Source organism: Pelodiscus sinensis, chromosome 1 (assembly GCF_049634645.1).
Source record: "Pelodiscus sinensis isolate JC-2024 chromosome 1, ASM4963464v1, whole genome shotgun sequence".
Lineage (NCBI taxonomy): Eukaryota > Metazoa > Chordata > Testudines > Trionychidae > Pelodiscus > Pelodiscus sinensis.
Window position 1 is genome coordinate 329,512,493 of NC_134711.1, and position 12,457 is coordinate 329,524,949.

Below are 12,457 nucleotides of genomic sequence, written 5' to 3' on the forward strand. Positions count from 1 at the left end.
TTGGTGCCAGAATCCTGGGAGCAGAAAGCCTTTTCCATGCCCCTTGGCTTCCATCACTCCAGGACCATGTCACTGAGCCTCCGTAAGGTGGCGGTGACTTTTCGGAGGCCAGTGGACTTGATACAACTGCATGGGCCACATGCAGCAGTGGGCTGCTACAATCCACTGAACTGATTTTTGGTTCTGTATTTTGTGGCAGCCTCCCCACCAGTAGCACCGACTGCAGGGCAGTGCCCACAGAACAGCCAGCCAGGCTGAGCATTGGGAAGGGCCTGTTTGCCCTGAAAAGCTGAACCCCTGATAGCATCCAATTGCTTCACTCATGTGGGAGGCTCTCAAGCTGTAGGTCTCCAGGGTTTAATTTCTGTTCATCCAACCTCTCACAGAGCTGAGGGAATTCTCTGGGAATCCCGGCCCACATGGGAGCCCACTGGGACTGAACAGGGGAATCATAAAGGCAATGGCTCGGCTCGCCGAGTGTCAGACATTTGAGCGTCACACGCTGAGTCTCTTATCTCTGCCTCACTGCCGCAGGGAGGAGATTTGCTCTGTCTGCGGAGGGGACTGTGGTGAGTTGTGTGTTCCTGCATTAAGGCTTAGTGATAATGGCTGAGGAAGGGTTCCAGGGTTGAAATCTAGACCCATCTGGGCAGGAATACACCAGCCCGGTGACTTCAACTGTTCAGTTTCTTTTCAGATGTGCTAAGAATTTACGAGGATAAATTGGTACTATTGATATATGGGAAGAAGTTGAGATAATTATTTGTCTTTAGAATCCATCCCCTGTTTCTTACTGTGTCTTTCTATCTGTCTCAGTAGAGTTTTCTGCAGTGTGGTTTTTGAATTCCTCAACTTCACTGCATGTTTGATTGAGCAGCCAAAGGCTCTGCAGGGGGGGTCTGTGTTACCAGGGGGGTTACAACAAACATGGGTTACGCACTGGCCACAATCTGCTCTAACATTCTGCCCTCGGTGCATCGCTCCAGATTGAGACTGGCTTCCCTGAGCGCAGTGGGGTTGTTCATGGAACTGGCTACCTTGTGGTCCATGTCACATCACAGTCTGAGATAGCGTCTGATTTCATTGTGTCTCTTTGGTCTGTGCATGAGGCTGGCTGCCCATTCCCTAGTCACTTGGTTACAGGACTCTGCCACTGTGATCTGGATACTTTGTGACTGTCCCTGCTCTCCCACACACTGTGCATTCCTTTGAGGTAGCTGGAAACCCCTGGTTTCCCCAAAGTGTGACTCAGAATCATGATTTTCTTTTTGCTGCTTTTTGTGCTCTTGAGACTGGCGATGCAGGAGCACAGAGAGAGCAGACACGTCTGCCTCCCTGAACCCAAGTGTTATCCCGATTGTGCTCAGTCTTTCAATCTGTGAGTGTGAGATTTCAGCAGTTCTCCTCTTAGTCCTCCTTTGAGTCAAATAAGCTCACCCACCTTGCAAGGGCACTGGATGACTCCATCTGAAAAAACTAAAGGCTTGTGATCCCTTCAATTCAGACCGGCTACATCTAGACTGGCATGATTTTCTGGAAATGCTTTTAACGGAAAAGTTTTCTGTTAAAAGCATTTTTGGAAAAGAGCATCTAGATTGGCACAGACGCTTTTCCACAAAAGCACTTTTTGCAGAAAAGCGTCCGTGCCAATCTAGACGCGCTTTTGCGCAAAAAACCCCGATCGCCATTTTAGCCATCGGGGCTTTTTTGTGCAAAACAGTACTGTGCTCTCTACACTGCCCCTCTTGCGCAAATGATTTGCGCATGAGATCGTCAGTGTTCTTGCGGAAATTCAAGTGGCCAGTGTAGACAGCTGGCAAGTTTTTCCGCAAAAGAAGATGATTTTGTGGAAAAACTTGCCAGTCTAGACACAGCCAAGATGTACTCAAGTTCCTATATGTGGATGTAGAGTAATTCGAAGGAATCCCAGAGTTCCAGAGTAGGTCCCACTTGCTCCACTTAGGAAGGAACAATCAGTTTCACACATACAGAATGGGAAGTGATTGTCTAGGAAGGAGTACTACTGCAAAGGGTTGAGGGGTCATAGTGGAACACAAGTCAAACATGAGTCAACAGTGTGACACAAAAAAAGCAATCATGGTTCTCAGATTAACAAGACTATTGTTAGCAGAACACAAGAAGTCGTTCTTCTGCTCTATTCTGCTTTGATTAGGCCTCCATTGGAGAATTGTGTCCAGTTTTGGGTACTACATTTCAAGAAAGGGGTGGAGAAACTGGAGAAGGTCCAGAGAAGGGCACTGCTTCCTCACGGCAACGTGAGGAAATGTCAACACTGAAAAACCACCTCAGGAACGTCCGAGTTTCCAGGGGGCTGCAATAAAGTTGGGGACTATCCATGATGGAATTCCAAGACCAGAGGTGACCATGGCAATTTTCAGTTCTGACCTCCTATGAGGACAATTTTCACAGTAATATTCCCAGAGTTGATCTTTTAGAGATAAAAACACCAAACCTTTACTACTTTGGTCTAAATAATAATTTGCCTTAAGCAAAAGTGGCCACATTACTACTCACTTTTCTAAGCTAGTAATACCTATGATATTGGTATTTCCTGTGATATTGGTATTTCCTGTGATATTGGATATTATCTCTATCCCGGTTCACTGTGATTGTGTGTTTTCACAGGCGCCCTGTGCATTTCTCAACCGTGTTTTCTCATCCACCACCTCATGGCAGCTTTCAACCTCAGCCCCTCTGACACGTCAACATTCATCCTAACAGGCATCCCTGGCTTGGAAGATGCTCACGTCTGGATTTCCATCCCTTTTGCTACTTGCTACATTTTCTGTCTGTTGGGCAATGTCTCCGTTCTTTTTGTGGTAAGCACAGAGCAAACCCTGCACCAACCGATGTACCTGCTGCTCTGCATGCTGGCAGTCACAGACATCACCATCTCTACCACTGTTGTGCCAAAGGCCCTGGGTATATTTTGGTTCAATTTGAAAGGCATCACAGTCAGTGGCTGCCTCACCCAAATTACCTTCCTTAGCGGGGCTTTTGCAATGCACTCAGCTGTGCTTGTGGCAATGAGCTTTGATCGCTATGTGGCCATATGTAGCCCTTTGAGATATGTTACCATCCTCACCCACACACGGATAGCTACGATAGCACTGGTCAGTTTAATACGAGGGATTCTCTTTGTGCTGCCCTTGCCCCTGATGCTCAGCCAACTGACGTTCTGTGGCAAACATATCATCCCTCATACAATCTGTGAGGGTATTGCTGTGGCAAAAATTTTATGTGGGGACCTCGCATTCTTCAGGCTCTATGGCTTGGTGATGACACTTACTCTTGCTGCATTAGACCTGACGCTCATCGCCCTGTCCTACTGTCTGATCATCAGGGCTGTTCTAAGAATCTCCTCCCAGAAAGCCCACCAGAAAGCCCTCAACACGTGCACTGCCCACATCGGTGTGATGCTGACCTCTTATACTCCCTTCCTTTTCTCCATTGTGACAAATCGGTTTGGTGAGATCATTCCTCCTCACGTTCAAATCTTCTTGGCCAACATCTATGTCCTGGTCCCCACCATGCTCAACCCAATTGTTTACGGAGTCAAAACCAAAGAGCTTCGTGTCAAAATGATGAAAAACATCCGAGTTGAAAGTAACGCTCTTAATTCGAATTAGACTGACATATGAAGAGAAATTAAAAAGACCAGGACTTTTCATTTTAGAAAGAGGGGATATAATAAAATCTATAAAATCTATAAAGTCTATAAAATCATGGCAGGTCTGGAGAAAGTGAATAAGGAAAAGTTATTTCCTTGCTCCCATAACGCAAGAACTAAGGGATAGCAAATGAACGTAAGAACAAAGGTTCCCCGCTTGCTTGTCTAAGTCGATGAGGGACAGCAAAGCAGTCCTGTCATGGAGTGCCCCGAGTGCCCACACTCCGCACATCACAGCACTCGGCCATCGGCCCGGCTGCACTTCCCACAGGCTGCCATGGGGGGGGGGGGAGGTCAATAGGGTGGCTGTCAGGATCCAGGAGGCCCTGCAGGAGAGCTTCCACCCTGAGGAGTCTGCAGAGCCACCCCAGTCCTCCCCATCGGGGACTCGTGCCTCATTCTTCCCTCACCTCCTTCCATTTACCCCTTCCTAGCCCCCCTTCCTGATGTAAAAAATAAAGGACACGTGTTCAAAAATAGAAGCTCTCTTTATTTAACAAAACTGGGAGGGGGGGATTAACCTCTGGGGAGACAGGGAAAAGGAGGTGGGAGAGAGGAAGCGAGAGGGTGGGAGAGGGGAGGGGGAAACCTGGGAGGAGGGAGCTGGAAGGGGGAAGCCAGGGGAAGAAGGAGGAGGGGAAGTATAAAACTATGGTACGCCATATCTTCAGTACTGTGTACAGACGTGGTCTCATCACCTCAAAAAAGATATTTTGGCCTTGGAAAGGGTTCAGAAAAGGGCAATTAAAATGATCAGGGGTTTGGAACAGGTCCCATATGAAGCGAGGCTAAAGAGACTGGGACTTTTCAGCTTAGAAAAAGGAGACTAAGGGGGAATATGATAGAGGTCTATAAAATCATGAGTGGCGTGGAGAGGGTGCATAAAGAAAAGTTCTTCATTGGTTCCCATAATAGAAAGACTAGAGGACACCAAATGAAATGAATGGGTTGCAGGCTTCAAACTAATAACAGAAAGTTCTTCTTCACAAAGCAAAGAGTCAACCTGTGGAACTCCTCACCTCAGGAGGCTGTGAAGGCTAGAACTATAACAGAGTTTAAAGAGAAGTTAGATAAAGTCATGGAGGTTGGGTCCATGGAGTGGTATTAGCCAGGGTGTAGAAATGGTGTCCCTGCCCTCTGTTTGTGGAAGGCTGGAGATGGATGGCACGAGTTAAATGGCTTGGTCATTGTCTTCGGTCCATCCCCTCTAGGGCGCCTGGTGTTGGCCGCTGTCGGCAGACAGGCTACTGGGCTAGCTGGACGTTTGGTCTGACCAAATACAGCCCTTCTTATGTTCTAAGCTCAGGGCTCAGGGTCTGGTGTCTCTGTACCACCTTGATTTTCATGCAGACCTGCTCCTGGGTGGCCAGGCTGGCAGCTCTCTTGCCCTAGACGGCCACTTTCCTGTGCCTAGTGCGGAGGTCGTGGATGAGATCCACGATCTCCGCACTAGACCAGGCGGGCGCCCGCCTCTTGCAGCCCTGGGCAGGCTCCTGGGAGCCTCCAGCCTGGTCCTGGGAAGAAGCGGAGGGCTGGGTGGCAGCGGGTGGCTGGCTCGTGCCGTGCCAGGTATACGGTCTGCTGGCTGGATGCTGGCAGGCTTGCACCTGGCACGGGCACTGTAGCCAGCCCGTGCGTCTTTAAGGGCTCCGGGGCCGGGAGGGGAGCAGACGAGTTTCCCTGGTTTGGCCCAGAGTGGCCACCAGGGCAAGCTGGGGAGGGCTAGCCTCCCACTATTTCTAATTAAGTAGCTACACAGCCCTTAATTCGAACTAGTTAATTCGAACTAGGCGTTTGTCCTCATGGAATGAGGTTTACCTTGTTCGAATTAAGTGCTCCGCTAGTTCGAATAAAGTTCGAACTAGCGGTTCACATGTGTAGCGCCTATCAAAGTTAATTCAAACTAACGTCTGTTAGTTCGAATTAACTTTGTAGTGTAGATATGTCCATACAGATGATGGGGGATAGCTCAGTGGTTTGAGCAGTGCCTTGCTATATCTAGGGTTGTGAGTTCAATTCTTTTGGAGGCCATTTGGAGCAAAAATCTGCCAGGGATAGTACTTGGCCTGTCATGAGAGCAGCGGACTAGACTTGATGACCTTTCATGGTCCCTTTCAGCTCTAGGAGAGAGGTCATTTCCATTCAGTATCCTGTGAAATTATTCCAAGTACAACATTGGTGAGCACCTCATGGCCTTGGCACAGGGCCTGTCAGCCTGCATAGAACACACTGACTGTAAACACACCCCAGTTGGCCAGCACAGGTACCCTGCAATCTCACACCAGTGTTCACTGCAGAGTGAGTGGAGCTGTCCCATGGTACTAGTGCTGCTTCAGAAAGGTACAACCTGTGTCTGCAGAGCACTTTGAGCTGTCAGACACATACCCAGTATAGACATGTAAAAGGGACACTGGGAAATGGCTTTGATACCAGAATCCTGGAAGCAGAAAGCCTTTTCCTTGCCCCTTGGCTTCCATCTCTCCAGGACCATATCTATTAGCCACCACAAGTTGGCAGTGGCTTTTCAGAGGCTAATGGACTTGATTTGACAATTGCATGGGCCGCACGCAGCAGTGCGCTACTACAATCCTCTGAACTGATTGTTGGTCCTGTATTGTGTGGCAGCCTCCCCACCCGCCCTAGTACTGATAGCAGGGCAGTGCCCACAGAACAGCCAGCCAGGCCGAGCATTAGGAAACTCCATTTTGCCCTGAGAAGCTGAGCATTGTGTTAGCATCCAATTGCTTCACTCCTGGGGGAGGCTCTCAAGCTGCAGGTCTCCAGAGTGTAATTTCTGCTCATCCCACCACTCACAGAACTGAGGGAATTCTCTGGGAATCCCGGCCCACCTGGGAGCCTGCAGGGACTGGACAGGGGAATCATAAAGGGGACTGTTCAGCACAGCGAGTGTGAGACATTTGAGAGTCACACGCTGAGTCTTTTATCTCTCCCTCACTGCTGCAGGAAGGAGATTGGCTCTGTCTGCTGAGGGGACTGTGGTGAGTTGTGGTGAGACTGTTCGTGCCTTAAGGCTTAGTGACAAGGCATGAAGAAGGTTTCCAGGGGTGAAATCTAGACCCACCTGGGCAAGAATACACCATCACGGTGAGTTCAACTGTTTAGGTTTTTTTTCAGATATGACAAGGATTTATCAAGATAAATTGGAACTACCAATATATGGGGAAATGCTGAGATAATTATTTGTCCTTAGAATCAGTTCCTTCTTTCTTACCATGTCTTTCTATCTGTCTCAGGAGATTTTTCTAATTCCTCAACTTCACTGCATGGTAGATAGACCAGCCAAAACCTCTCCAGTGTGTATCTGTGTCACCAGGGGGTTACAACAGACATGGGTCGCACGCTGGCCACAGTCTACTCTCTCATTCTCCTTCAGTGCATCGCTCCAGATTGACATTGGCTTCCCTGAGAGCCAAATTGGAGGGGACACGTTTTTTAAAATCCCCAACTTTCAAACCGAATGTGAGAATGCCACAGACACTGGGCATTTCAGTCAGACTCTGAGCACCCGAGTAAAGCAATGCTCTCCACTTGTTGAAACTAAAATACTAGAACATTATTTTGAAATAACTTATCTTGAAATAATGTCTCCCAAAATAACTATTTCAAAATAAGCATTATTCGTCAAGAGAAGCAGGAGTTGTTTTTTCACAATAACCAGCCCGTTATTCTCAAATTAACAGGCCTAGTAGTTTAGATGCTTCATTTCTTATTTCCTCTTGTTATTACACCCAGGCTATGGGAGAAATCATAGAACTGGAAGGGACATTGAGAGGGACTACGAGGGGTCATTGAGTCCAGTCCCCTGCCTTCATGGCAGGACAAAGGACCATCTAGATCATCCCTGATAGATGTTTGCCTAACACACTCTTAAATATCTTCACTGTTGATTCATGTTTAAGTTGTGGACCACTATGACCCTTAAATCCCTTTCAGCAGTACTCCTTCCTAGACAATCAGTTTCCATTCATTATGTGTGAAACTGCTTTTTCTTTCCTGAGTGGAGTAATTGTCGACTTACTCTGGAACTCCTTCAAATTATTCTACATCCACATGTAGGAACCTGATTACATGATGGCTGTGTCTAAACTGACCAGTTTTTCCGGAAAATCAGCCGCTTTTCTGGAAAAACTTGCCAGCTGTCTACACTGGCCACTTGAAATTCCGCAAAAGCACTGACTTCCTACTGTAAGAAATCAGTGCTTCTTGCAGAAATACTATGCTGCTCCCGTTCAGGCAAAAGTTCTTTTGCGCAAAAGGGCCAGTGTAGACAGCTCAGATTTGTTTTCTGCAAAAAAGCCCCGATCGCAAAAATGGCAATCGGGGCTTTTTTGCGGAAAAGCATGTCTAGATTGGCACGGACGCTTTTCCGCAAAAAGTGGTTTAGACACTCTGTTTCAAAAATGGTTTTAATGGGAAACTTTTCTGCTAAAAGCATTTCCGGAAAATCATGCCAGTCTAGATGCAGCCGATCTGATTAAAACCGACCACGAGCCTACAGTGATTTCAACTGGAGGCATCACGTGCCCCTTGAAAGACAGGTGGACGCATTTGAATCGAAGAGAACTCAGAGGAGAGTTGCTGGATTCTCAAACTCACAGGCTCAAAGGTTGAAAACCATCGGGATATCAATTAGCTTCAGGAAGGGAGAGGGGTCTACTCTCCCTGTGCCCCTGCATCTCTGGTTTGAAGAGGACAAAAAGCAGAAAAAAGAAAATCATGATTCTGATTCACAGTTTGGGGAAACCAGGTGTTTTCGGCTACCTCGAAGGAACGCACGGTGTGCAGGAGAGAGCGGGGGCAGTCGCAAAGTATCCACATCTCAGTGGCACATTGTCCTGTAACCAGGTGACTAGGGAATGGGCAGCCGCCCACATGCACAGACCAAAGAGGCCCAATGAAATCAGAAGGTGTCTCAGACTGTAACGTAACATGGACCACACTGTAGCCAGTTGTCCCTGTGAGCAACCCCACTGCATCCACACTGCAACGTGAGGAAATGTCAACACGGAAAAGCCGCCTCAGGAAGATCAGGGTTTCCTGGGGGCTACAATAAATATGGGGACGAGCCGTGATGGAATTCCAAGACCAGAAGTGACCATTGTGATCACCTGTTCTGACTTCCCGGGTAGACAATTTTCACAGGAATAATCCTAGAGTTGATCTTTTAGAGAGAGAAACTCCAAACCTTGATGTAAAAATTTTTCAGTGCTGAAGAATCCGCAAAGACTCTTGGTATATCGTTCGAATGCCTCATTACTCTCTCCATTGTATATTTTTGTATGCTAGGCCAAAAAGACTATTTGAAATTTCTTCATATGTACATACTTATATATTGTACCAAAGTCACTTCTTACCTACCTTTTTAATATTTAAATGAATTGAGCTCATTGTCTCTATCACTACAAAGCAGGTTTTCTAATCATTTAATATTTTTGCGATTCTTCAGTGTTATCAACATTCTGTCTTATCGTGGTCCTCAGACCGAGACACGAGATTTTAGTAGCAGTCATATGAGTGCCAAATGCTGAGGTAAAATAACTTCTCTAGGTCTCCTTGAGATTCCCCTGCTAGCATCCTAGGGTCACATTGACTCTTTTGGCCACAGAGTTGCCCTGGAGCTAATTATCTCTTCATGCCCTCAAATATTACTAACAGTTACTGCTTCCAACTGTAGTTGCCTGTGATATATGCTCTGCTACACTCTTTGACCCTAGAAATAAGCAGAGGTCAGGCCTGTAGTGAGTTTTTTGGAGGCAGGTTTGTGCCACGAAACATGCTTTCAAAGATATTTTTGTAACTATAAATGCTGTGATTGGATAGTCTCTCTTTCCATGTAAAAATCAAAACTCTTCCTGATTCTTGTTTACCTAATGGCTTCAACTCCATCCTGTGGCAATGAGTTCCTCAGTTTAATTTGACATTGCGTGAAGAACAGATTCTTTTTAATCTGTTTTCTATGTACCATGTTTTACTGCATGCACCTTGATTCTTTTCTTAGTAGACAGGGAGAACACATTCTATGTGTACTCTCTACAAGTCAGTAAGGTATAGTCTGTTCTCTATAATCTGTTCTTTACCAGTCAGTAATATATAGTCTGTTCTCATATCCTCTCTTATTCCTTTCCTTTGTAAGTTAACAAACCCAGTCTTTTCAAACTCTCTCTACTTTCAAACATTTCCACCCCACTATCAACCTCAGCCTAAAACAATCCACACAAGAGATCTACTTCCTGGACGCATTACAAATAAATGGTAGTCAAACGAACACCACCAAATATTGAAAACCCACTGACTATTATTCTTACCTACATGCTTATAGTTTTCATCCGGGGCACATCATATGAACTATTCTTTATAGCCAAGCCCCAAGATACATCCGAATCTACTCCAGTCCCTCAGACAGAGAAAAATTCCTACATGATCTTTATCACACATGTCTACAGCTTCAATACCCACCTGGAGAAGAAAGACCCAGACTGACGAAGCTAGAAGAGTATTAAAAGTATTAAGAAGTCACCAGCCTCAAGACAGCCCAACAAGGAAAATAAGAGAACACCAGTGGTCGTGCCCCTGCAGAATGTATCTCAGCCTGGGACTCCAGGTGAAACGTGGTCTGAGTGATCTCATGGCATTGCCTTTTCTATAGGATTTGAGAAAATCCTCCCGTATTCCAATGTTTTGCTGATTTTGTCACGGTGAGCACTGTGAGCAGCATTCCCCACAGCCGTGTGCCATGATGGCCAAGTCTCTGTCCGGAGTTCATGCAGTTAAATTAGAATCTTGTTAGCTGTTTGAGGGGTTCAAACTTTTCTCTCCAATGGGCAGACATACTGCAGTTGTCAACATCAAATTTCATCTCCCCAACCTGCTGATTCATCTGCCTCGGTTAGCTCCTCTGATATCTTTTATGGCCTTGAATTCACCGCAATGGTCTGGTGCCACCTGTAACTGTGGCCACTTCACTACTCACTTTCTTTTTAGATTGTGCATAATCAGGGCTCGCCGAGCAGCAGTGAACCCCTCTCGCTAACCGTGTAGTTCTGCGCTTTGCTCATATCACTCCGCGCCGGCTCTTCTGGGGTGTAATCTACTCACCACGGGCGAGTAGATTACACTATTTGTCGAGCCCTGCACATAACTATAAAATATTAACTGTGCTATTTGTTATAAAGTGTACAACCCCTCTCACTGTCCTTCTGTTTAAGGGTCCCAATGTTTTGCTTAGGTTCTGCATACGCTTGCACTGCGAGTAGGGTTTCCCACAGCTGTGTGTCAAAGGTGTGAAGGTCCCAGTCTTGAGTTCATACCGTTCAATTAGAACCTTTTTTGATGTTTGAGGAGTTCAAGCTTTTCCCTCTAATGGGCAGACATGTTGCACCTCTCAACATCAATGTTCATCTGCCATCTGGCTACGAATTAACCTGGCACAGTTAGAGTTTTCTGAGAGCTTCTCTAGATTTGTCTTTGGTCTAAATAATTTGTTGCCTTCTGTAAAAGTGGCCACATCAATACTCATTTTTCTAAACTGGTAATAACTACCATTTTCCCTATGATATTGGTTATTATCTGTAACCCCAGCTCATTGTGATTCTGTGTTTTCACAGGTGCCCTGTGAATTCCTCAACCCTGTGGTCTCATCCACCACCTCATGGCAGCTTTCAACCTCAGCCCCTCTGACACGTCAACATTCATTCTATCAGGCATCCCAGGCCTGGAAGATTCTCACGTCTGGATTTCCATCCCTTTTGCTACTTGCTATATTTTCTGCCTGTTGGGAAATTTCTCTGTTCTGTTTGTGGTAAGCAAAGAGCAGACCCTGCACAAGCCGATGTACCTGCTGCTCTGCATGCTGGCGCTCACAGACATCAGCATCTCTACCTGTGTTGTGCCCAAAGCCCTGGGTATATTTTGGTTCAATATGAAAGTCATCACTGTGAGTGGCTGCGTCACCCAAATTACCTTCCTCAGCATGGCTTTTACAATGCACTCATCCATCCTCGTGGCAATGGCCTTCGATCGCTACGTGGCCATATGTAACCCTCTAAGATACGCCACCATACTCACCCATACACGGATAGCTACGCTAGGGTTGGTCAGTTTAATACGAGGGATTGTCGTTGTGCTGCCTGTGTCCCTCATGCTGAGCCAACTGCCGTTCTGTGGCAACCGCATCATCCCCCATACGATCTGTCAGTCTGTTACTGTGGCAAAGATTTTATGTGGGGACATCACATTCTACAGGCTCTATGGCTTGCTGATGACACTTGTACTTGCTGTGTTAGACCTGACACTCATCGCCCTGTCCTACTGTCTGATCATCAGGGCCGTTCTTAGAATATCCTCCCAGAAAGCCCTCAAAACCTGCACAGCCCACATCTGTGTGATGCTGATGTCTTATACTCCCTACCTTTTCTCCATTGTGACAATTCGGTTTGGTGAGAGCATCGCTCCTCATGTTCAAATCTTCTTGGCCAACATCTATGTCCTAGTCCCCACCATGTTCAACCCCATCATTTATGGAGTCAAAACCCAAGAACTTGGTGAGAAAATGAGGAAAAACATCTGCAGAATGTGATCCCATTGGGCCTCTGAATTTAAACTGTGTCCCAAAAAGGAAACAGTTTCCTCCTCATTAACCAAGATCGCTTTGTCCCTCTTTGGTTGAGCTCAGCATTGTACAAGCTCATGATCTCAGCAGCTCCTCACATCTAACATCTTATCTCTCCCTCACGAAACACTGCTTAC